This window comes from Triticum urartu, chromosome 5 (genome assembly GCF_003073215.2).
Source record: "Triticum urartu cultivar G1812 chromosome 5, Tu2.1, whole genome shotgun sequence".
In the NCBI taxonomy this organism is placed as follows: domain Eukaryota; kingdom Viridiplantae; phylum Streptophyta; class Magnoliopsida; order Poales; family Poaceae; genus Triticum; species Triticum urartu.
In genome coordinates this window covers 544146442-544173245 of record NC_053026.1, presented here as the reverse complement: position 1 = coordinate 544173245, position 26804 = coordinate 544146442, and the positions used below count along the sequence as shown (strand labels likewise).

The 26804-nt window shown below is 41.9% G+C and overlaps 1 pseudogene; it reads left to right on the top strand.

Annotated features, from left to right (window-relative positions):
• On the top strand, positions 1-25491 carry LOC125507346 (annotated as a pseudogene).
• Positions 25492-26804: the final 1313 nt, after the last annotated feature.

Genomic DNA, 26804 nt, shown 5'->3' with positions numbered 1-26804 from the left:
ATGGGGGGCGAGCCGGGGGTATCTCGCGTGCCGCGGGCAGCGCTCGCTGCGTTCTTGACGTGCTCGCTCTGTAAGGGATACTTCCGCGACGCTAACGCCTTCGCCGAGTACGGGCACACATGTGAGTTCTCTCTTCTACCCCGCTCCGTCGGTCGCCTCAACGGGTTCATTTCATCCTCCCCCCATTCGTGTCTGCACTGCGCGTGCTGTCTCCCCGCGGCCTTCCTACGCCGCCGCCCCGTCTTCTTTGCGACCTCGCGTCACGCTGCCGTCCCGTCTGCCGTCACCGTCGCGTCGCGCTACGTTTGCTTTCTCTCCCTGTCACGTCTGTCTGTCTCTCGGTCGGTGCTTGCCTGGTTGGCGTTTGATGCGACCTCGTGATCTGATCCAGAAGAGCGCCGGAGGCGATGCTGTCATTGCTGAGCCTTATGATTGATTGCCTGGGCTGTGATCTCGCCGTGGCGGCCAAGCCTTTTGATTGCGTGCGCCACCGCTGCGGTCTGGCCGTTGCGGCCGAGACGTTTCCTCTCCGGTAGGGCGCGCCGGAGCTACTCCGGAGAAACCCCGTGCCGCAGCCACCGAGCGAGGCCGTGGTTCCAGGTGAACGTTCGCTAACAGGTAGGGGCAGGCGGCCGAGGCGAAATCGCGATCGTTGAAATCAGTCGATCTTTCTCCACTAAGCAGATAGACGGGACGGGACGCGGCCATCCTCCTCCGCCTCCACCAAGCGAATGTCCTTGGCGATGGGCTCGCGCAAGCACACGATGATGCACGACGCACCGCTGTCGCCGATGTCATCGTACGTAGTCATAGACCAGCTCCACTGCCAGCTCGTAGTTGGCCACATACAACACGGCGCTGGGCCAGAGTTGGACACGCACGTCGCCGTCTGCGGAGATGGGGTTTAGAGTTACAGGAGAGGGGAAACAAGTACGCGAGCAAACATCAGTCTAACCTGGCCCGTTGGCTATGCTCTCGGTCTGCGGCAGTTTCTTCGCTCGTGCTCTCACGGAGAAGCCCATCCGGAGCCGATGCCATGCTCTCGTGCTCTCGGTCTAACGTCGCCACCTCTCTTCTTTGGAAGTTTAGAGTGGACAACGCATCCGACCTTTGACGTTTCCAGGCGTCTTCCATGTCCCGACAACACGGTGGCCAAGAATTTGGTTACCGAGGAGGTCATTTTTCTCGTGGGTGACTGGGAAATGCGGTTACCATGGTTACCGCAAAATTCCGAGTAAATTTCGGACGAAATTTTATTTCAAATTTAATTCAAATTTGTGGGACCAAAAATAAAAAAAATGATTTTTTGATAGCATGCCTGCTATATATATAACATATCAAGCAAGTTTACACAGCACATATAGCAACAAACTATACTCCAGAGACCAACAACACATCTAGGAACATAATGACCAACATAAACATAGTTCAGACTTTAGAAACTAGACTTAATATTAAAAGTTCACATGAAGCTACACATAGCAGTCCCACAACAAAAAAAATTCAGTCCATAGTCCATATTTCAGTCCCACAACAAAATAAATTCAGTCCATAGTCCATATTACAGTCCCACAACAAAATAAATTCAGTCCACAGTCCATATTGCAGCCCCACAACATCAATTCAGTGCATTACATAGCATCGACCAACAAAACTGGTCATTCGATTCCTTTTAGACTTGCAAGTCTCCTTCCTCAACCCTTACAGAGAATCAAGCTGCAAGTGAACAAATTAAATGCCAAGTTGTTAGCAAGAAGATTTGTCTATAGTATTTGTTCTCAAAATAGAATAAATTGAAGCATGTCATTAGATGGCAGCAAGTGAACAAAATTTTGGGTGGCAGCAATCCAACGAACAAAGTCAGCACTTCATTATTACCGTCTTCTTCCTCCTCTTCCTAGTAGACTTCTGCAAAGGTTCATTGTTGTTGGGAAGCATCACATCATTATTAGCTACAAAAATTACTAGTTAGCACTTGAACCACATAAATAAATTCATATAGTGTTGATATAAACTAAAGGGCAATCACCTTCTTCCTCATCTTCCTCCTCTTCCTCTTTCACCCATTCCTCCTCTTCTTCCTCTTCCTCCTCTTCCTCCTCTTCCATCCTACTTGCCCTAGATCTCTTTCTTTGTCCCATCCCACCTCTATGACAACCGGATTGAAGGCATCACCATCATAGTCATTGTTCTGATCCATTGAAGGCATGGAGTCATCCGTTGTCCCCAACCAACCCATGATTTCATTACCACAGTCATAGAGTGAGGTATTCATCAACAGTGCGCAAGGAACAACCTCGTTCTCTTTAGGCTCACCAAGAATCAAGCGGATTCGAAGCCCAAGGTTGTAGTGGCAAAAAACCATCTTGTGCAGCCGTTCCAAACCAAGACGGTTCCTCACTAGTGTATGCACCAAAGCATATTTGCTGCAATTTCATTCACAACCGCTTGAAGAGGTGCATTGAGAGACAATCTGAATAGCAGACTTCTGAAGCAATGGTGTACTATCTCCAAATGTTTCCCACCACTGAATTGGGGACACTTGGCTGGTTGCATTACAAGGGTACATGCCTTCAAAAGCCCCCCTTGTATTGGTATACATGTCAATTTCAGGAATCATTTTAATGAATTCCGAAGGACTAGCCAACTTCCTAAGTGCTGCATTGAGTGACCTATTGTGTGATAGACTTGTTCCAAAGTTTTACTTGTAGTGTCCTTCTGGGTCAAGAACACCGGCTTTAGAATGGAAAGATAGCACGGCAGCAAGAATTAGACGGTGACAATACTATGACAGCTACAATACTAGCAAGAACTATTACCATGGTAGCAAGGAAAGATAGCAGGGCACAAAAACTTCATGGCAGCGACAATATAAGTATGATAGCAATAAGAATAATTAGCATGTTATGTAGAACTATATGGCAGCAACAATACTATGGCAGCAGGAATAACAAAACTATGGAGCAAGAACTATTACCGCGGCAGCAAGCAAAAATAGCAGGGCATCAAGAACTTTGTGGCAGCGACAATATAAGTACGATAGAAATAAGAATAATTAGCATGTTGTATAGCACTATATGGCAGCGAGAATACTACGATAGCAGGAATAGCAGTACTATGGCAGCAAGAATAACATCAGTATGGCAGCAAGAACTATTACCTGCCCGGTCCTGCTAGATGCCGCTTGATTCGGGTTGCACCCCCACCAAGTTTAACAGCCCCACAATGAGAACAAGACCATGCATTTCCTTCCAACGATTTTGCATGACACCATATATTTGTTACATCATTTGCATTACCTTAAATAAAAATACAGAAGCAATGTAATGATTTTGCATGTAATTTGGATAACATTTGATTCAAAGCAAAATGAGTACACACTGGACAGGAAATTAGAGATAAAATATACCAAATATAACTGGTCAACTGAAGAACATCTCGAAATCTGAAGAAATAACCTTTCTTTGGTGTTGGAATTGGCAATGGAACCTCCGGGCCTCTGCTTATGCCACCATAACGAGCCCCGCCGGTGGCATATCCGCTCCGATTGATGTCATCTGTGAATCATGTGGATTGTCCTCTTCCTGACGAACGGTCGGCGGGGATGGTCGCACTGCCATTGCCATGACCTCTGCCTCTGGATCTGCTCAGTTGGCCATGAAGGAACACATCCCCTCTTCCCTGACCGACGGTGATAGACGCACGACCCGTGCCACGAACACCGGCCATGATGGGGAGCGCCCCAGGAGGCCGTGGAGGGGGGAAAAGCACGGCCGCGGTGGAGCTGGACGGGAGCCAAGGGGTGGATTGGGTGCCGCCGCCGCCGCCAAGTTTTTGTGGGAAACGATTTGGGGAAAAAGATATGAGAGAGACTGGCGTTTTCGGCTTCTAGGGTTCGCGTTTGGGTGTGTGAGTAGCGAGACGCATCGTGGCAGCCGTGGCTTCTCGGGCTCTAGCTGGGCCGGACAAAAAATTCAATAAAGGCCGAATTTATTTGCACGGGAGGCCCATTTACCGGAGGGCAGCGAGAAACGCGGTTACCGCTCGATAACCGGTTTTCTCAAGCGGTACCCAAAACCGTGATGGTGGCCGCACATTGGACATCCCCGTGGTGGCCGCCAGGGCCATCCTCTTGGAAGGACTTTATTCGGTCCCATTTTCTTTTTGGTGCTAGGAGAAAAAGTTGTAAAGCATTGGCACCTATTGCAGGGTGAATGGAACTGTATGGTGTCGATGCACTCTAGTAGCTTCATAGGTAATGGTTGGGGAGGTTGTAGATGGTGGCATGAAATGTTATGTCTGTTTGAACAGGCATTCTGCACTGCGCTGGCCGTGGTCATCTTTTTACGAAATCAACGGCATTGCATTTCATTTCATGTATGAAGAAGAAGACACATTACAAAGACCAGACTGAGAGCAGACAAACCCAGAGCAGCACACAAAAACATCACACCAGCACCACAACAACACAACACTCTACAAGAGATGGAACCAAGCTCCAAATCATGAAGACTCACCCGGGAATCTGTGTCAGTTGTTGGTACTCCTTGTTGGACTAGTTGGTTTTACTTTATTCATAAAGCGGCGCGAAAGCCTATTTCGAGAAGACTCGATCGGGGGGTCCATCATTATCTACTGGATTCCTTGAGCATTCGCCATCTGGTTGCCACCCAACCACACCCGTCAAAGAAAGGGAGGGGTGTCGTAGGGGAATGAGGTAATTCGAGAAGGATCACACTCACTAACCCAGCTTCAAAGCAAACATCAAACTGCCCACCAAAATATCGAGAACTCGGATCGCATCTGGCAAACACCAACAACATCGGCTATGGCCTACCAATGGTCACTCGAACCAGTGGTCACTCCTAAGATGATGCCCCAAGAGGAGCATCGCATCGACGTCGTCATCTTCTAGGATCAAAGTTTCCCCCAAAGTTGTTGTCCCGAACGAAGAAGCAAGCACGCTGCCTTGATGCCGCCTTTAATGAGAGAATGCTCCACGGGCATCGCAATTGTCTACCCCGGCCACAACCGAAAGCAAGACCTTAGCCTAGCATAGTGCCACTGCCTCCGGCCCGAGCCAATACCGGTCAGACCACCACCAACACCCCCTGCCCAAGCCCAACAGTCGTCGGCCCCTCGCGCCCGACGACCGCCACCGCCACCATCAAATCTAGGTGTCGGGGCTCAAATCCATCGCACCTCCGCTTACCATTGCCGACCAGAGCGGAGCCCGAGTGGTGTGCTCTTATAGTTATTTGTATTAGGTAAGTATTCCAGTTCTATGTTTTTGCTATAGCCGCGCTTCACATTCTTAAATAAAATGTGGCTGCCCCACTTTTTTCTTTCACAAAGTGACTGCACCACATGCTGTAGAGGCCAAGAGGATGATTATTGTTAAATAAAATGTGGTTGCACCACTTGATTGATAAGAATCAATCTAGATGCTACTGCTGCACCACTACTTGCCCTCTCAATCTGGATGCAAGCCAAAGATCTAGTCATGTTGCATTGTTGCTAGTAGCTAATTTACTCCTAATATTGTTTTCATTTGCCAAGCACGTCAAATTCGGTTCTTTAAAATCTTTGCATGAAACTTGCATGCCTGCCTGTGGAGTTCCTTGATACGTCCATTTTGCATCATGCTTTTATATAGATATTTATTGCATTATGGGTTGTTATTACACATTATGTCACAATACTTATGCCTATTCTCTCTTATTTTACAAGGTTTACATAAAGAGGGAGGATGCCGGAAGCTGGGATTCTGGGCTAGAAAAGGAGCAAATATTAGAGACCTATTTTGCACAGCTCCAAAAGTCATGAAAGTCCATGGAAGATGTTTTCCAAATATATAAAAAATACTGAGAGTAAGAACTTCACCAGGGGGGCCACACCCTGCCCACAAGGGTGGGGGGCACGCCCTACCCCCCTGGGCGCGCCCCCTACCTCATGGGCCCCCTGGTGGCCGTCCGGTGACCATCTTCTGATATATGAAGTCTTTTGATGGGAAAAAATAAGAAGCCATCTTCTCGGACGAAACTCAGCCGCCACGAGGTGGAACCTTGGCGGAACCAATCTAGGGCTCTGGCGGAGCTATTCTGCCGGCGAAACTTCCCTCCCGAAGGGGGAAATCATCACCATCGTCATCACCAACGCTCCTCTCATTGGGAGAGAGCAATCTCCATCAACATATTCATCGGCACCATCTCCTCTCAAAACCCTAGTTCATCTCTTGTATACAATTCTTATCTCCAAGTCCGGGATTGGTGCTAGTAGGTTGCTAGTAGTGTTAATTACTCCTTGTAGTTGATGCTAGTTGGTTTAATTGGTGGAAGATCATATGTTTAGATCCTATATGCATATTAATACCCCTCTGATTATGAACATGTTTATGCTTTGTGAGTAGTTACGTTTGTTCCTGAGGACATGGGAGAAGTCTTGCTATTGGTAGTCATGTGAATTTGGTATTTGTTCGATATTTTGATGAGATGTATGTTGTCTCTCCTCTAGTGGTGTTATGTGAACGTTGACTACATGACACTTCACCATTATTTGGGCCTAGAGGAAGGCATTGGGAAGTAATAAGTAGATGATGGGTTGCTAGAGTGACAGAAGCTTAAACCCTAGTTTATGCGTTGTTTCGTAAGGGGCTGATTTGGATCCATATGTTTCATGCTATGGTTAGGTTTACCTTAATACTTTTTTTGTAGTTGCGGATGCTTGCAATAGAGGTTAATCATAAGTGGGATGCTTGTCCAAGTAAGGGCAGTACCCAAGCACCGGTCCACCCACATACTAGATTATCAAAGTACCGAACGCGAATCATATGAGCGTGATGAAAACTAGCTTGACGATATTCCCATGTGTCCTCGGGAGCGATTTTCTCTATATAAGAGTTTGTCCAGGCTTATCCTTTGCTACAAAAATGATTGCTCCACCTTTCTGCACTTTATTTACTTTTGTTACTTGTTGCTTGTTACAAATTATCCTATCACAAAACTATCTGTTACCACTTATTTCAGTACTTGCAGAGAATACCTTGCTAGAAACCGCTTATCATTTCCTTCTGCTCCTTGTTGGGTTCGACACTCTTACTTATCGAAAGGACTACGATAGATCCCCTATACTTGTGGGTCATCAAGACTCTTTTCTGGCGCCGTTGCCAAGGAGTGAAGCGCCTTTGGTAGGTGGAATTTGGTAAGGAAAATTTTATATAGTGTGCTGAAATTTACTGTCACTTGATATGATGGAAAGTAATCCTCTGAGGGGCTTGTTCGGGGTATCTTCACCCCGAACAGTAGAGCAAAGAGTTGCTCCTCGACCTACTGAAAATGAAAATGACTGCTTTGAAATTCCGTCGGGTATGATAGAAAAACTGCTAGCTAATCCTTTTTTAGGAGATGGAACAAAACATCCTAATGAGCATCTGATATATGTGGATGAAGTTTGTGGATTATTTAAGCTTGCAGGTGTACCCGGAGATGTTGGTAAGAAGAAGGTCTTCCCTTTATCTTTGAAGGGAGATGCATCGACATGGTATAGGCTATGTGATGATATTGAAATTGGAATTTCATCAAAAGTATTACCCTATGCATCTTGTTCATCGTGATCGCAATTATATATATAATTTCTGGCCTCGCAAAGGAGAAAGCATCGCTCAAGCTTGGGGGAGGCTTAATTCAATGTTATATTCATGCCCCAATCATGAGCTCTCAAGAGAAATGATTATTCAAAATTGTTATGCTCGGCTTTCTAATAACAATCGCACCATGCTTGATACTTCTTGTGCTGTCTCTTTTATGATGAAGACTATTGAATTCAAATGGGATTTATTGGAAAGAATTAAACACAACTCTAAAGATTGGGACCTCGACAATGGTATGGAGTCAGGTATGACACCTAGTTTTGATTGTGTTAAATCTTTTATGGATACCGATATTTGCCGTAAATTTAGCACTAAATATGGACTTGACTCTGAGATAGTAGCTTCTTTCTATGAATCTTTTGCTATTTATGTTGATCTCCCCAAGGAGAAGTGGTTTAAATATCATCCTCCCATAGAAGTGAAAGTAGCTGCACCTATTAAAGTTGGAGAAAAGATTGTCACTTAGAATGATCCTATTGTTTCTACTGCATATGTTGAGAAACCACCTTTCCTTGTTAGGATAAAGGTTCATGCTAAAGCTTCAACTGTAGTTCGTAAAAGCAATATTAAAACATATACACCTCCTGAGCAAGTTAAAGTTGAACCTAATATTGCTATTGTTAAAGATCTCTTGTCCGATATTATTGATGGGCATGTTATTTATTTCTGTGATGAAACTGTTAGAATTGCTAAACCCTGTGCTAAAGATAAACCTAGACCTATGGTAGGCATGCCTGTTATTTCTGTTAAAATAGGAGATCATTGTTATCATGGCTTATGTGATATGGGTGCTAGTGCTAGTGCAATACCTCATTCCTTATACAAAGAAATTATGCATGAGATTGCACCTGCTGAAATAGAAGATATTGATGTCACAATTAAACTTGCCAATAGAGATACTATTTCACCAGTGGGAATTGTTAGAGATGTTGAAGTCTTGTGTGGGAAAACTAAATATCCTGCTAATTTTCTTGTTCTTGGTTCCCCACAAGATAGTTTTTTTCCCATTATATTTGGTAGAACCTTCTTGAACACTGTTAATGCTACCATAGATTGCAAAAGGGATGTTGTTACTATCGGTTTAGTTGATATGACTCATGAATTTAATTTCTCTAAATTTAGTAGACAACACCGTGAAGAACAATTACCTAGTAAGGATGAAATTATTGGTCTTGCTTCTATTGCTGTAGCTCCTAGTGATCCCTTAGAACATTATTTGCTAGACCATGAAAATGACATGTTTATGAACGAAAGAAGGGAAATAGATGAAGTATTCTTTAAACTGGAACCTATTCTGAAAAACAATTTACCTGTTGAAATCATAGGGGATCCTCCTCGACCCAAGGGTGATCCCGTGTTTGAGCTTAATCCGTTACCGGATACTCTTAAATATGCTTATCTTGATGAGAAAAGGATATATCCTATTATTATTAGTGCTAACCTTTCAGAGCATGAGGAAGAGAGATTATTGAAAACTCTGAAGAAGCACCATGTTGTTATTTGGTATACTCTTGATGATCTTAAGGGCATTAGTCCCACTCTATGTCAACATAAAATTAATTTGGAAGAAGATGCTAAACCAATTCGTGATCATCAATGACGGCTGAATCCTAAAATGAAAGAAGTGGTAAGAAAGGAAATACTAAAGCTCTTTCAGGCAGGTATAATCTATCCCGCTGCTGATAGTCAGCGGGTAAGTCCTGTCCATTGTGTCCCTAAGAAGGGAGGTATTACTGTTGTTCCTAATGATAAAGATGAATTGATTCCTCAAAGAATTATTACAGGTTATAGGATGGTAATTTATTTCCGCAAATTAAATAAGGCAACTAAAAAGGATCGTTACCCCTTACCTTTTATCGATCAAATGCTAGAAAGATTATCCAAACATACACATTTTTGCTTTCTAGATGGTTATTCTGGTTTCTCTCAAATACCTGTGTCAGCCAAAGATCAATCAAAGACTACTTTTACATGCCCTTTTGGTACTTTTTCTTATAGATGTATGCCTTTTGGTTTATGTAATGCACCTGGTACCTTTGAAAGATGCATGATGGCTATATTCTCTAACTTTTGTGAAAATATTTGTGAGGTTTTCATGGACGATTTCTCCGTCTATGGATCTTCTTTTGATGATTGCTTGAGCAATCTTGATCGAGTTTTGCAGAGATGTGAAGAAACTAATCTTGTCTTGAATTGGGAGAAGTGCCACTTTATGGTTAATGAAGGTATTGTCTTGGGGCACAAAAGTTTCTGAAAGAGGTATTGAAGTTGATAAAGCCAAGGTTGATGCTATTGAAAAGATGCCATGTCCCAAGGACATCAAAGGTATAACAAGTTTCCTTGGTATTACCGGATTTTATAGGAGGTTCATTAAGGACTTCTCAAAAATTTCTCGGCCTCTGACTAATTTATTACAAAAAGATATACCATTTGTTTTTGACTAGTAAGCGTGCATGTGTAATGCACGTCGCAATCAAACCATGTCAAATTCATGCGAGTATACAATTTTGAATTCATACTATAGGATGACCCTTTCTCTATAAACAAAAGAATACCTACAAACCCATACATTATATTTTCATGATGCCAATCATGCCACCAAGAAATCAGAAGAAAATGTCACAAATCAACTGGCTGAACTTCTCCACAGAGAATGTAAAGGCATAGCCTATTGAGTCTATTGTATAGTAAAAATGGAATCAAATACCCTATGAAGATTTCAGAGTTTTTACTGTCTTGGGTGAAAATCAAAGGAACATATAAACATTGTCCAAGCATACATGGTGTCAATGCAAAGTTGGAACAAAGGTACACAAAAAAACAGCAGTCTTGGCATAACTAAATTAGTTTTCTTCTTGGATTTGGGCTGCTTGTTATCTTCAGAATTTGAAGGTTTGATGGCTGTGGTAAAACCACCCATGGGAGTCATAACGGGCACCGCCTGCGAGTAGGAAGAGTCAAATTTTTTTGCCCCATTCTTAGTTTATCTCAGCTTCTCATCGAGTGAAACTACAATTCAGACAAACAATATCTATTGTGTATATAGTTGCAGAACATCTGGAAGCTAAAAACAGATCAATAAAGCGTTAGATTCATGGTAAGGAAATGGAGAGAGGGAATATAAAAAGAATCCACACAAAATTTAGGATGACCAAATCCACTCAAAGACCTTCGTAACTAAGATGAATATACCAAAGACGCATAAGTAAGTTTAATGGCTAAAATGATGAAAATGCGTACTGTCCTGGCACTTTTAGTTATTCAAGTGCAAAGCCAACAGTAAGCATGATCTGATGAAAGACAGAAAGATTCAAAGTTATCAGTTCTATAAAATGTGCTGAATATATATATATCTAGATGCACCTTGTTAGAGGAAAAGCAACTACATAAAATCTCGGTAAGTTTAAAAGAGATACGTCGCAAAGATCTGTAGAAAGATCTTACCGGTTCTTGGAAAGGAATCAATTGCAGTAGCAGTTGCGTAAGAGATTATGCACTGATCTCTTCAGAAGATTTCTTGCTTATTCACATTTCTTGAGTTCAGCCTAAAACACATCAGGATTTAACAATCTGGTCGGTTGTATATAATTTTCTGTGTGATGTTTTAACAAAATGTTGAAGCTCAGCAATATTGTTTCGTGGTTCAGTAGGTCAGTGTAAAATAATTATGTGGCCGTCAAGTCTCTATCCCGGGTTATTTACAATGTCGACGATGAAAGCTTGCATTCTCCGGTTCACCAAAGTTTCTAATTTACTACTTTTTACTCAAAGACATGTTATCTATAGATCTCTCTTAATCTAGTTTTTACTCAAATACATGTCATCTACAGATATCTCTTAATCATATGGCTGAGATTAACATAATTGCAGAAATCAACATCAACTCAAATTTTAGTCTGCATTGGATAGCACCAAACAATTTCTAGTAAGATGATATTTGAAGAACAAAGGGTATATATGACTTCCATTTGTCTAGGAATAATGTAGGTAAACCTATACAGAGAACACACGTATATACATCCGGACCTGGTAATCTCTAACTGCTCATGACTTGAAACTAGCGGCAGAGTATACAAGGTAGAATTCCCATATATGGATGAACTTCTCATCATAGCCCAGTTTCAAAACTTGACTGCAAGAAAAGGGAAGTGATAAGAAATTAATACTAAATAACCAACTGAGTGGACACATACATATATAATCGTCACAACAGTATTCTTCCGATAGGGAGTGTCAAGTGATACTCTTTGTTGGCCATGAGTTAAACATGACAAGTGATACTTACTCTTACCCCCACGGCCCCACCTGCACCTGCTTCGCGTTGTTGCTCGTCCATTGTGTCCATGCAGCCACTGCCACTGCGCGCTACACATGCATTGTAGTTTGCCGATGTGTCGCTGCTCCCACCCGTCGTCGCCTCCCTGACTGACCCCATAAGCCACAACCATTCATATCCTGCACCTTGTTATCTTATTTTTTAGCAAAAGTGCAATTCACACACTTGAAAAATCGTGCAATTTATTCACAACTTTTACTTCAGAAAATATTTTAAAATAAATGGTGCCTCAGCTTATGCCAAAAGTGAAATATTTGGAAATATAACTTCATAGACATAGTGATAATATAAAAACTACACCCCAAATAACTTTTGAAACACATAATTGTACCAGAAAAACTTCATGCCCTTCTTCCACCCCGGCTTCACATGGATAGTCGGGATCTCCTCCATTGGGATCATCTTTCTACACATGTAGTCGCCATGAGCAAGTAGCCTTTAGTGTTTATTTTAGCACCTGAAATCACTTTATTGTTCTATTGAAGACATGCACCCAAAACAGAAACTAAACAATCCAAAATGACCGAGCAGGCTAAAAATTGAAGCTGGCTGAAGTATTTGATTAAACCAACAAAGATGTTGCACTGCTAATATTCTATCTTCAGAATATATCATGAATAATGGTGGTTGTAATTGCATGTACTAAAGAAATCAAACATACCCAACTGGCCTTGCAGAGGAGGGCCTGGGTAGGGGAGCCCACTTCCATGGAAAACACACACTTGGTCATCAAATCGATTGTGTTCGCACGCCTGTTGGATCAAGCAAGCCGACAGCTGCAGTTTCCATATGTGCATGTGCTCCTCCAAGAAAAAATCCAACCAGCTAGCTGTTTTTTATGGGCGTAGAGGAGAAGAGGGCGCCAGATCTTGAACCTGCTACCACCATCACCGTCAGACTGCTATCTACGCGTCACCCCTTGACTGTTGTGGCATGTGAGTCGGCGGCAGGGAAACCCTAGCGCCCTGATCCAACTCTGAGCGCCAGGTGGCCGCCGGAGCCCGCTCATCGGCAAGCATCTCCTCGGACGCCGCCAGGCCTCTCCTTCTCCTGTCCTTTCCTCATCTACCAAAGATGCGCCGCTGCCCCGGCTTGACCCATAACCATCGGTTGGGACCCGCCACTGCCCGCGACCGGTGCATCCTGGGTGACCCGCTGCTGCTTGTGACCGTCACATCGACGCATCCGTGGCGACCCATCGTGCGATGAAGCCGGCAGCCACCGCCCAACAGCTCGCTCGTGTGGAGCGGACGAGTTGTTTCCCATATATATTGTGCCTTTTTTCTGTCGCCTAACAAATGCGGGTGTGGGTGCGGATGGCAGAGTTTTCGTCTGCCCTCGCAAACTGCTAACCATACTTTTGATGACGGTGAGTTGTTATTTGGATAGCTAGATCTAAATGGATAGGCATAATCATGAGGCTCTAACTATCCTGTGTAGTTATGTGTTTGTTAGCAGGGTGCGTTTAGGGAAGAAAATGTTTGCTTGTTTAATAGTAGTAGAGATGATGATTGTGTAGAAGCATTTGAAATACTCAAGAAAGCATTGATCTCTGCACCAATTGTTTAGCCACCTGATTGGAATTTACCCTTTGAAATTATGTGTGATGCTAGTGATTATGATGTAGGTGCTGTTCTAGGACAAAGAGTTGATAAAAATTAAATGTTATTCAATATGCTAGTAAAACTCTAGACAATGCTCAAAGAAATTATGCTACCACTGAAAAAGAATTCTTAGCAGTTGTATTTGCTTGTGATAAGTTCAGACTGTATATTGTCGATTCTAAAGTAACTATTCACACTGATCATGCTGCTATTAAATATCTCATGGAAAATAAAGATGCTAAACCTAGATTTATTAGATGGGTTCTCTAGCTACAAGAGTTTGACTTACATATTGTTGATAGAAAGGGAGCTGAGAACCCCATTGCAGACAACTTGTCTAGCTTAGAAAATGTGCTTGATGACCCACTTCCTATTGATGATAGCTTTCCTGATGAGCAATTAAATGTCATAAATGCTTCTCATACTGCTCCATGGTATGCTGATTATGCTAATTACATTGTTGCTAAGTCTATACCACCTAGTTTCACATACCAGCAAAAGAAAAATTCTTCTATGATTTGAGGCATTACTTTTGGGGTGACCCACATCTTTATAAAGGAGTAGATGGTGTTATTAGACGTTGTGTACCTGAGCATGAACAGGAACATATCCTACGCAAAGTGTCACTCCGAAGATTATGGAGGACACCATGTTGGAGATAGAACTGCACATAAGGTATTGCAATCTGGTTTTTATTGGCCTACTCTCTTCACGGATGCCCGTAAGTTTGTCTTATCTTGTGATGAATGTCAAAGAATTGGTAATATTAGTAGACGTCAAGAAATTCCTATGAAGTATTCTCTCGTTATTGAACCTTTTAATGTTTGGGGCTTTGACTATATGGGACCCTTTCCTTCCTCTAATGGATATAAACATATTTTAGTTGTTGTTGATTACGTTACTAAGTGGGTAGAAGCTATTCCAACTAGTAGTGCTGATCATAACACTTCTATTAAAATGCTTAAATAGTTGTTTTTCCAAGATTTGGAGTCCCTAGATATTTAATGACTGATGGTGGTTCACATTTTATTCTTGGTGCTTTCCGTAAAATGCTTGCTAAATATGATGTTAATCATAGAATTGCATCTCCTTATCATCCTCAGTCTAGTGGTCAAGTAGAATTGAGTAATAGAGAGCTCAAATTAAGTTTGCAAAAGACTGTTAATAGATCTAGAAAAAATTGGTCAAAGAAACTTGATGATGCATTATGGGCCTATAGAACTGCATATAAAAATCCTATCGGTATGTCTCCGTATAAAATGGTTTATGGAAAAGCATGTCACTTACCTCTCGAACTAGAACACAAGGCATATTGGGCTATTAAAGAACTCAATTATGATTTCAAACTTGTCGGTGAGAAGAGGTTATTTGATATTAGCTCACTTGATGAATGGAGAACCCAAGCCTATGAAAATGCCAATTTGTTTAAAGAAAAAGTTAAAAGATGGCATGACAAAAGGATACAAAAGCATGAGTTTAATGTAGGTGATTATGTATTGCTATACAACTCTCGTTTAAGATTTTTTGCAGGAAAACCTCTCTCTAAATGGTAAGGTCCTTACGTTATCGAAGAGTTATATCGTTCCGATGCCATAAAAATAAACAACTTCGAAGGGACAAATTCGAAGGTGGTGAACAATCAAAGAATCAAACATTATATCTCAGGTAATCCCATAAATGTTGAAACCAATGTTATTGAAACCGTAACCCCGGAGGAATACATAAGGGACACTTTTCGGAACGTCTCAGACTCCGAAAAGGAATAGGTATGTGGTACGGTAAGTAAACGGACTCCAAAACAGTTTTTAAGGCAATATTTCTCCATTTTGGAATATTTAGAAAAATAGAAAAATAAGAAGCAGTCCGGGAAGGACACGAGGGCTCCACGAGGGTGGAGGGCGCGCCCTACCCTACTGGGCGTGCCCCCCTACCTCGTGGGCACCTCGTGTGCTCTCCGGGCTCCGTTTTCATACATGACACGTATTTTGGACGGTAAAAATTCATTATACACTACTAGGAAAAGGGCTATAGATATGATTGACACTAATGGCGCACCAGGGAGGCAGTGCGCCACTACTATATACTAATGGCGCACCAGTTGGTGATGCGCCATTAGTGTGGAAGACACTAATGGCGCACCAGAAAACAGGTGCGCCACTAGTGATAATTTTTTTTTTCATTTTTACATACATACTAATGGCGCATCCTACCGAAGTGCGCCATTACTAGTTCAAACTAGTAATGGCGCACCAGACAGGGAGTGCGCCAGTATTGAATTTTTTTTTATTCTTTTTTTTTGCAAAACTACTAATGGCGCACCGCCTCACAGTGCGCCATTACTAGTTTAAACTACTAATGGCGCACCCTGTAGAAGTAAGCCATTAGTATATATTTTGATATCATGAATAATTTTAAATATCATGGGCACTTTTTGATATCATGAATATTTTTAAATTTCATGGGCACTTTTTGAATTCATGAATATTTTTTCAAATTGGATGATATTTTTTCATATTCAATATGATAAAATATTGAATATTCATGAGGACACTCGATCTCAATCCCCCTCCATCTCGATCTCGATTCCCCCTCCATCTCGATCTCGATCCCACCCGCACCTCCTCTCCCCTCTTCATTTTTAAAAAAATAATAAAAAAAAGTGTAGACTACAATTGTTGTTAAACAACAATTATTACTGTTTTTATAAAAAAATATTACTGTTTCATATTCATATTCATTTTCTAAAAAATTGCAACAAAAAAAATTACTTATGGTGCACCTCTGGCTGGTGCGCCATTGCTATATATATAAAAAAAGATTACTAATGGCGCACCTCTGCCCGGTGCGCCATTAATATGTAAAAAAAGATTACTAATGGCGCATCGACCGATGGTGCGCCATTAGTAAGATTCCCCCTAGCTAATTCCCTCCCTCTCGCCAAATCCCCTTCATCCCTCTCCCTCGCCCCCCTAGCTAATTCCCCCCGCTGCCCTGACCCACACCGCCGCCGATGACCCCCCGCACCCTCCCCCGCTCCACGCCGCCGCCGACCCCCTGCACCCTCCCCCGGCCCGCTCCAACGCGGCCGCCGACACCCCGAACCCTCCCCCGCTTTTTGATAATATTTTCATATAACAAATTTGATGATATTTTCAAATAACAAATTTGATGATATTTTCAATTAAAAATAAAAAACAAATTTGATGATATTAAAAAAATCAAATTTGATGATATTTGATGATATATTTTGTTCTAGACCTCATGAAAATAACAAATTTGATAAAAAACAAATTATTAGATGCAACAAGAAATAATGAAAAAAGAAATTACTAATGGCGCACCAGAGGAGGGTGCGCCATTGCTATCAGAAAAAAAAAGTTACTAATGGCGCACCAGAGAATGGTGCGCCATTGCTATGAGTGTTTTTATGGTGCACCCCTCGATGGTGCGCCATTACTAACATTCCCCCCTCTATAGCTGGATACCCGGCCCTTCGCGCGATACCTCCTTCCCTCTCCCTCGCCAGATCCCCTTCCATCCCTCGCCACACCCGCTCTGGCTCCCCCGCGCCGCCGCCCCCGCTCCCCCGCGCCGCCGCCCCCGCGCCCTCGACCCGCGAAGCACGTGGCCGCCGGCCTCCCCACGACCAACCGAGGCGCCCAGGAGGACCACTGTCGTCTTCCTCTTCGACTACGAGGCCCGGACGAGCTCGGACGCCCTTGAACCACCCCTTCGACGCCGCCGCCGACCCCGACCCCTCCGGCGACTGGCCACGCCCACCCAGGTACCTCTCCTCCTTCCTCCCTCTCCACCCTTCCTCCCCATTCCCTCCCTCCCTAGTTCTTCTTGCTATATGGATCAGAACATATGGAGCATTACTATTGCTATATGGAGCATTACTATTGTTCTTCTCTGAACCATTACCATTCCCTCCCTCCCTAGTTCTTCCTCCCCATTAATTTGCAGGATCGGAACAAGTTTGTAACAGGAATGCTCTACAATGTTGATTAGGTGCATTACTATTGCTATATGTGGCAGCAATTTACTATTGCTATATGCTCTAGTTTGTATCAATGTGATTGTAGTTTTTCTTGTCATCAAGTTTAGTTGATGTTTATTTAAATATAGCTTATATGATCAGCCACTCTATGTATGATTGTGGCTTGAAGGTTCTGGAAGAACGTTTTTCCTTCAAATTCTATCTGGTGGCATTGTCCTAGACTCCCTAGTTGTGTTGTTAATTGTGCTTCTATTAAAAGAATTGGGAGTTACTCACTGTACTAGAACTCTGTAGGTTGTATTTTGGTTAACTAATACTGACGTTATGAGAATGTAAGCACCTATTATTGCTACTGATATCATTGGCTCATTGCTGCCTTTGTGCAATGCAGAACTGTTAAGAGTGATTTGGAGGATTCAAGATTCTGTGAAGCTCTTTTGACATTTAAAACTCAGAACTGAAGGTACTTAATAAACTCAAAAGCATTGATGATAACTCTTGTTGCCTAGAAACAGAGGTAGTTTACATATTGCATTGCTGGTGTTTGTTTATGTTCAGAGTTTAAGCATGTGTAGTGTAGTGTAGTGTAGTGAGCTTGTTCTAGTGTAGTGAGGTCTGAACCATTGCACGATGTAGTGTAGTGTAGTGAGCTCTAAACCATGTTTAGTGTTGAGTACTTCAAGTTTACTGAACCTATTCATTTTTGTGGACTTAGTGAACATGATAAGACAAGCCAGATGCTCTATTTTTAATTAACAGTAATCCATGATCAGCAATAGTTTCTTTCACTAATTTTCAGTTAACAGCAATCCATGATTTTTTTTCAGCTAAAACTATTCATGATTTTTTGTTGGGTGACCTATTAGATCTGGAATGGAAGCTCACATAAGTTGAGCTGATTTTTGTCCATATGAAAGCATAGGACCATATGGTTTGTGGCCTTTTCATCCATATGAAAGTAGAGGCACATTGTGGTGCTAGTTTGCTGGGTTTTGTCTCTGACCATCAAGTCATGATGATTTTGCAGGTACCCTGAGAGGCCCTTGAGTTTGTCGGAATGTCGATTAACTTCTGTTCCGGAAAATTCGGGTACTCCATATGTCTTATTTTCAGCAAAGGTCATGCTGAAATTTTCTGTGAATTTTAGCATGACTTTGCTAAAAATCGGACATATGGGGTACTTGCTACTAATGCATGGGCCAGGGTATCTTAGTACTTAATTAAGTAGGATCAACTGCCCCGCCATTCTTGCTGCATTAAACCATAGGTGGCAATAGAGCCAAGTGATTAGGCCCAACTTAGAATTCTCGTTAGCATCGATAAACCCTAGATGATAAACCCAACATAGGTGGCAATAGAGCCAAGTGATTAGGCCCAACCTAGGGTGCCTCGGCATCGATAAACCCTAAATGATGAAAACTTAACTTGGCTTCTATAGGGTGCCTCGGCGTCGACAAAACCTAAATGATGAAAGCTTAGGCTTTTAGGGTGCCTCGACGTCGACAAACCCTAAATGATAAAACCTTGGCTTTTAGGGTGCCTCGGTGTCGATAAGAACCTAAATGATGAAAGCTTAGGCTTTTAGGGTGCCTCGGCGTCGAAAAACTCTAAACGATAAAAGCTTAGCTTTTAGGATGCCTTGGTGTCGACAAACCCTAAATGATGTAGTTTTGAATTATGAACGTAGGATATGTCATCATCATCATCGGACGACGAAAGTCTCCCGGCGGAGTGCGACTGGTGCCATGACGATCGAGGTCTGTGCGACATGCCTCACCTGGACGATGATCGGCGCTTCAGCATTAAGCTCGAGGAGACCTTCGAAGTTGAAACGGTACACAACGATGACAAGTGTTATTTTCATAATTAAGCATGACTTCAACTATTTCAATGTGTAATTTTCATCTTTTACGATTCGAGTATAGCTTATCCCATGCCATGCAAGACGCTATGTCTTGGAGAGGATGGATTTTGAAGACCATGAAATTTCTGAAACAAAGAAAATTCACCTAAGGACTCATCACGATGTGGACTTTGAAGTAAATCTATATAATTCTGAGAGCGTAACCCATTTTGGTTGCAAAAATTTGAAGCATTTTGCAAGATGTATGGTTTTGATGAGGGTATGCTTATCACCAAGGATCTTGGTAATCCTGACATCAACCAAGACAATATGGACATTTGGGTCCTTGTTGATACGCCTCCAGTTCTACCGCTATGTGAGTTTCTCAAACATAGTTATTAGCTAATTTATATTGTTTATTTAAAAATAGTTGACAGCTTATTTCCATTGACAGCTTATTTTTATTGTTCAAAGAATGTGCGGGAGATGGTAGACAAAACCTACTACACCGATGGCTTCGAATTAACAACTTACCAGGAGAAAAATCATTTGGTCGGATTTTGTACTGACATTGAGAATTACAATATCTACAATCAAACTCCTCAACATTATGGTAAATACATGCCACTAGTGCATGTGTTCAACTATGGTAACTACCATGGAGATACCCTGGTAAGATTTTTACTATTACGACATCCGTGCATCTTTTGCATACTTCTAAAACTAGTACATCATTGCTAACTATGAAGTTATTACTATGTTTTTCAACAGATAATCCCAGAGAATTGTGTGCCTCATATGATGTATCTGAAAGGTGGTGTTAATGTTTTGAACATACAGCCAGGTCGTCCTACGAATCTCAACTGTCCATACGAGATTTCTAAAAGAAGTGGAGACAAGAAAATCAAAGGATGGAAAAAATGTATGGGCAGTCATAAGGAGCTTCTTGGAAGCAAAAGGAAGTGTAGCGCAAGAATTGGAGACAGGATCTTCTCCATTCTCCATAATGGAGAGTCAGGGTCTATATTGTTTTATGCTATTTTAGCTTAAATAGGGTATTTAGGTCCTGCCTAATACTGATGATCATGTGCTAAGAACAATTAAGTAGGGTTGGTTCGATGACTATCAAGATGATGATCGTATGACTTGTTATGAATAACGAGTAGAAGTTGTATGATGATGATTAGTAGGACTTGTTAGGATTAGTATTACTTCCGACAAACTCGATACTCGTGGTCTCGAGACTTGTAATGTTTTATCTTTGTTCGGTCTTTTGAATTCGGAGACTAATATGATGAATTGTATTCGGAGACTAATCTTCTATTGTATTCGATGAATCTGTTGTTGCTGTGTGCTACTGTCTATATTCTGTCAAATAATATATTTTGTAACATGTGCAAAAATCAGAAATGTAAAAAAAATAAAACCTAATATTCATACTAATGGCGCATCACTATAGAGTGCGCCATTAGTATGCCAAGTATACTAATGGCGCATCCATCCGCAGTGCGCCATTAGTGTGCCAAAGCACATGGTTAAATATGGCCCCTGGGAGGCACACTAATGGCGCATGGTGTTATATACTAATGGCGCACCAGTGGTGCGCCATTAGTAAAAATTACTAGTGGCGTGCTACTAATGGCGCACCAGTGATGCGCCATTAGTAGGCCTTTTCCTAGTAGTGATATAATCTCCCGAGGGTCTTAACTCCCGTATCACGCAAAAATCTCCTATTTTTGTTTCGGGCTGTTTTCCTGACAGATCCAGGTCATCATGTCGTCTTCAAGCGCCCCCAAGGACTAGTTCTTTTAGAAGGTCATCAACCCCTACCTCGCAGAAGTGCTGCAACACCCTCAAATCATTGAGATGCGTGAGGGGTTGTTGCACATCCGCGATGCTGAGGGACCAAGGAAGACCGGAAGCACGGAGGCAAGGCTCGAGGCATTGGAGCAAGAAGTTTTCTAGTGTCAGGAGATGGTGGAGCGTGGACTCGATTCCAATCACATCATGATCACGGAGTTCACCAACAACCACAAGCTGGACGTCAAGGACATTGGGGAGGGGATCTTCAAGCTTCATGAGAAAAACGAGCACCTCCAAGCCCAGATCTATGACCTGCAAAATCAAAACTGTGAGTATGAATATAGATTCAAGAGGATGAGTTTGGCTGCAGATTTGAGGTTTCAGGAGACTCGGTCATCCTTCTATGATAGTGAGCCTATGCCTTGGAAGAAGGATGACAAGCCTACGCCATCAACAAAGTCACCACCGTCTCCACCAACAAAGAAGAATTGAGTATCTAGTATGGGCACTCCACTTGGCAACTGCCAAGCTTGGGGAGTGCCCCGGTATCGTATCACCATCACTTTTATCTTTACCGTTTTTCTTAGTTTGATCCCTTTTGGTAATATCTTGATCTAGTAGAATAAAAGTTTTTAGTATGATCTAGTTGTGAGTTTTGCTTTAGGATCCTTCTATGTAATCGAGTCCATGAGCTATATATAATAAAGATTAGTGTTGAGTCAAGGGCTTGATTCTTTTGCCATCATCTTAAGTGAATAAAAGAAAAGAAAAAGAAATAAAAAGAAACAAAGAGATCATATGGATCTCATGGAGAGTAATGAGCTCACATAGAAAAAGTATGATGGATAAAAGTTGTTGAGATATGACAAACATAGTTTTGGTCATCGTTGAAATTAATAGGAAGTAATAAAGAAAGAGAGGTCTTCACATATAGATATACTATCTTGGACATATTTTATGATTGTGAGCACTCATTAAAATATGACATGATAAAGAGTTGATGTTGGACAATGAAGACAACGTAATGGGTTATGTGTTCTTACATCTGAGATACATTATATTGTCATGGATCATCCAACATGGTTGAGCTTGCCTTTCCCTCTCATGCTAGCCAAATTCATCGCACCAAGTAGAGATACTACTTGTGCTTCCAAATACCCTTAAACCAGTCTTGCCATGAGAGTCCACCACACCTACCTATGGATTGAGTAAGATCCTCCAAGTAAGTTGTCATCGGTGCAAGCAATAAAAAATTGCTCTCTAAATATGTATGAATTATTAGTGTGGGAGAAAATAAGCTTTATACGATCGTGTGATATGGAAGAAATAAAAATGACAAACTGCATAATAAAGGTCCATATCACAAATGGCAATATAAAGTGACGTTCTTTCGCATTAAGATTTTGTGCATCCAACAATAAAAGCGCATGACAACCTCTGCTTCCCTCTGCGAAGGGCCTATCTTTTACTTTTATCCCCAACCCTGCATAAGAGTCATGGTGATCTTCACCCTTCCTTTTTACATTTAATCGTTTGGCAAGCACGGTATGTTGGAAAGATCCCGGTATATATGGCTAATTGGATGTGAGCTTTCATTAACTATTATCGTTGACATTACCCTTGAGGTAAAACGTTGGGAGGCAAAACTATAAGCCCCTATCTTTCTCTGTGTCCGATTAAAACTCCATACCCATAAGTATTGTGCGAGTGACAGCAATTGTGAAAGACTATGATAGTTGAGTATGTGGACTTGCTGAAAAGCTCTTATACATTGACTCTTTCTTATGTTATGATAAATTGCAATTGCTCCAATGACTGGGATTATAGTTTGTTAGTTTTCAATGAAGTTTACGATTCATACTTGAAATTGTGGTTGAATTATTACACTAAAATAAGAAAGCATATGACAAGAATTATATAAGTTGTTGTTCTAAGAATGATCATGATGCCCTCATGTCCGTATTTTATTTTTTATCGACACCTCTATCTCTAAACATGTGGACATATTTTTCGATTTCGGCTTTTCGCTTGAGGACAAGCGAGGGCTAAGCTTGGGGGAGTTGATACGTCCATTTTGCATCATGATTTTATATCGATATTTATTGCATTATGGGTTGTTATTACACATTATGTCACAATACTATGCCAATTCTCTCTTATTTTACAAGGTTTACATAAATAGGGAGGATGCCAGCAGTTGGGATTCTGGGCTGGAAAAGGAGCAAATATTAGAGACCTATTCTGCACAGCTCCAAAAGTCCTAAAACTCCACGGAAGACGTTTTCCAAATATATAAAAATACTAACAGCAAGAACTTCACCAGGGGGGCCACACCCTGCCCACGAGGGTGGGGGCGCGCCCTACCCCCCTTGGTGCCCCCCCACCTAGTGGGCCCCCTGGTGGCCCTCCGGTGACCATCTTCTGCTATATGAAGTCTTTCGATGGGAAAAAAATAAGAAGCCATCTTCTCGAACGAAACTCCGCCGCCACGAGGCGGAACCAATCTAGGGCTCTAGCGGAGTTGTTCTGCCGGGGAAACTTCTCTCCCGGAGGGGGAAATCATCACCATAGTCATTGCCAACCCTCCTCTCATCGGGAGAGGGCAATCTCCATCAACATCTTCATCAGCACCATCTCCTCTCAAAACCCTAGTTCATCTCTTGTATCCAATTCTTATCTCCAAGTCCGGGATTGGTGCTAGTAGGTAGCTAGTAGTGTTAATTACTCCTTGTAGTTGATGCTAGTTGGTTTAATTGGTGGAAGATCATATGTTTAGATCCACAGACTAGATTATCAAAGTACCGAACGTGAATCATATGAGCGTGATGAAAACTAGCTTGACGATATTCCCATGTGTCCTCGGGAGCGCTTTTCTCTATATAAGAGTTTGTCCAGGCTTGTCCTTTGCTACAAAAAGGATTGGTCCACCTTGCTGCACTTTATTTACTTTTGTTACTTGTTGCTCGTTACAAATTATCCTATCAAAAAACCATCTGTTACCACTTATTTCAGTACTTGCAGAGAATACCTTGCTGGAAACCGCTTATCATTTCCTTCTGCTCATTGTTGGGTTCGACACTCTTACTTATCGAAAGGACTACGATAGATCCCCTATACTTGTGGGTCATCATTCCTCTTTTTGACTGTCTTTTCGTAAGTAGTTTGCAGGGATTGTATCATGAAGAAAATAGATGAGGAGGGGATCGAATCCTGCCCCATTTGCAACGCTGCTCTTGGGATTGCTCCTCAAGAGAAACTCAGGTAAGTAATTATTAAAATAACAAGGTTATCTATATAGTTATCTACAGCATAGTTTTTCAGCTTGTCAGTTCTCAATTTCTTTAATTCTATGTATAAGTACTACAGCGGAGTTATGCAATACAAGTGTAAACTCTCACTAATACCCAGACGAAACTTGTTTTTTTTTGTGAACCAAAAGCTTAGAATGTATCTATAGAAGAATCTATCTATGTATACATACATTCTTGTTTTGTGCAAAAAAAGCTTAGAATTCCAGCCACTTATTATTTTTTTCCTGTGATGTCGACTCAGGTACTCTACTATATGCTGCTACCTAACATGATTGATTGTTTACTTGTTTGAAGGGATGATCCAAAAATTCAGGCTATCAGGGACCATGCGTTTCCACCTGAGACAGAAGTTGATTTTTCTAAGGGTCCAACTACTACACTACCATCGAAGATAAAAGAGAGGTCCATTTCTTCCTTGGTTGAAACCCCAAAGATGGCAACACAACCTACTCTGACAGGGCAAAGAGCTGCAAGAAGGAAATTCATATCCCATTTGTTTTTTGTCGATAAATTGCCAAATAAATCTGAAGAACATAATCAGTAGATTGAAATGGCCTCAGCACCAAAATCAACCAAGGTGACAACATCTCCAAACAAAAAGAAGCTACTACTAAAGTATTATCAGCACATAGTTTCATATGCAAGTTTGATGCCAATTGTCTTGCAACATTTGCTTATTCTGACTACACTTCCATCCCAAACAGAATAGTGCAAATATTTCTGAAGATGGAAAGAATCACGAGAGGATTGACAAGGAAGAGCTTCATAAGCCCTTATGGAGCTTAGTCGTGGCAAGTGCGAAGAAGTCACAAAATTAAGTTGTCTCAGGGAAAGTCAAAAAAAGAAAACAATCACAGACGATAGTCTGAGGGAAAGCACAGAAGCAGACTCGAATGATGGAATAACTAACCCAGTCTGGTTTTCACTAGTGACATCACCGAACTAGTAAGATTGCAGCATATTCAATATTTGTATTAATTCTGATGGACCGTGTTTTTTGTGTCCTCACATCTGAAGGAAAATTGTTTTGCAGGGCAGAAGCCAAACGGCTACCTCAGCTAGAAAAGAAATTCTACAGAATTATGTGAGGGCCCATTAATCTTCAAGTTTCTTTGTCAACAATGATAGAGGCCTCTCATATTTACTTAGTGTCCTCTTATTTGTAGCATAGATTGCTGAAGGTTTTTTCCCAGCTTTAGAATTTTAAATCGCCTTTTCATGTTATGTTTTCTACTAGTAGCAACTTCCCTCTATGGTATCAGCAAGAGCTATTTCCTTCATTTCAAAATATGAAGGTGAAGTGTCTAGAATAACAATTTTTTATATGTCTTTGTGCTTTGATTTTAATTGTTGTCTGGGGCCTCTTGGCAAGGTGGTTGCTTCCAAGCATTAGAATTAGATCATCAACAAATCTCCAGTTTGCTGCATTCTAGATTTTATTATACTGAAATAATGAAGGGGCCACCACCCCAACTGATTTCCTGTTAAAGGAACCACCACCTTGCTGCATTTGTAGATTTGGATGGTGGCATATATAGTAGGATTTATTTGCACCAATTAGTATCATTTTTCTTGTTGTCCCGCATGTGAACCGAGAAAGTTTGTTTGCATATGGACAATGTTGAATGTGCTATTTGGCCTGACCCCTTGTATGTATGCTTGTATGAAATGCAGGTGGATATCTTATGCCATGGCAAGCCGGTCTGCCCCTCGACGACACTACACGGCCTACTCAAGCAGTGGCTGAGCCGCAAGCCGAAGAACAAGGTCCAGATGGTGGTGGGTGCTCCGGCGAATGAGTTCGTGATGGAGCTGTGCTACTGGCGGTGCCTGGCGTCCAAGTACATTTGCTGCACGAAGAAAACAACCCTCCTCCCATGCCATTGCAGCCCCTAGCTAGGCTGGCACCCAGGTCGCTTTTGCTGCTAGCCCCTCCGTCTTCGTGGTCTGCTCATGCTCGTCATCCATCAGTCGGCCTAGCTACGATATATATTCATATCTTTGGACCATGTAAAGAGAGAGGGAGCGATAGAAAGTGGTTAGTGTCTTAGGGATGGTAGTAGACTTGCAAGACTAAAACCTGAAACGTTACCATGACCACATTTTTGGTCTACAATTATGACAAGAAATTGCAGACAAGATTGTTCCTGTTTTTGTGATAATTTTGTTTTCGCCCTAGCAAATCAATGTGTTATAGAGCTCTGGGCTAGAGCTCCGCCTTACAGACACTGAGATCAGAAGCTTCTTTGGATCACGTTG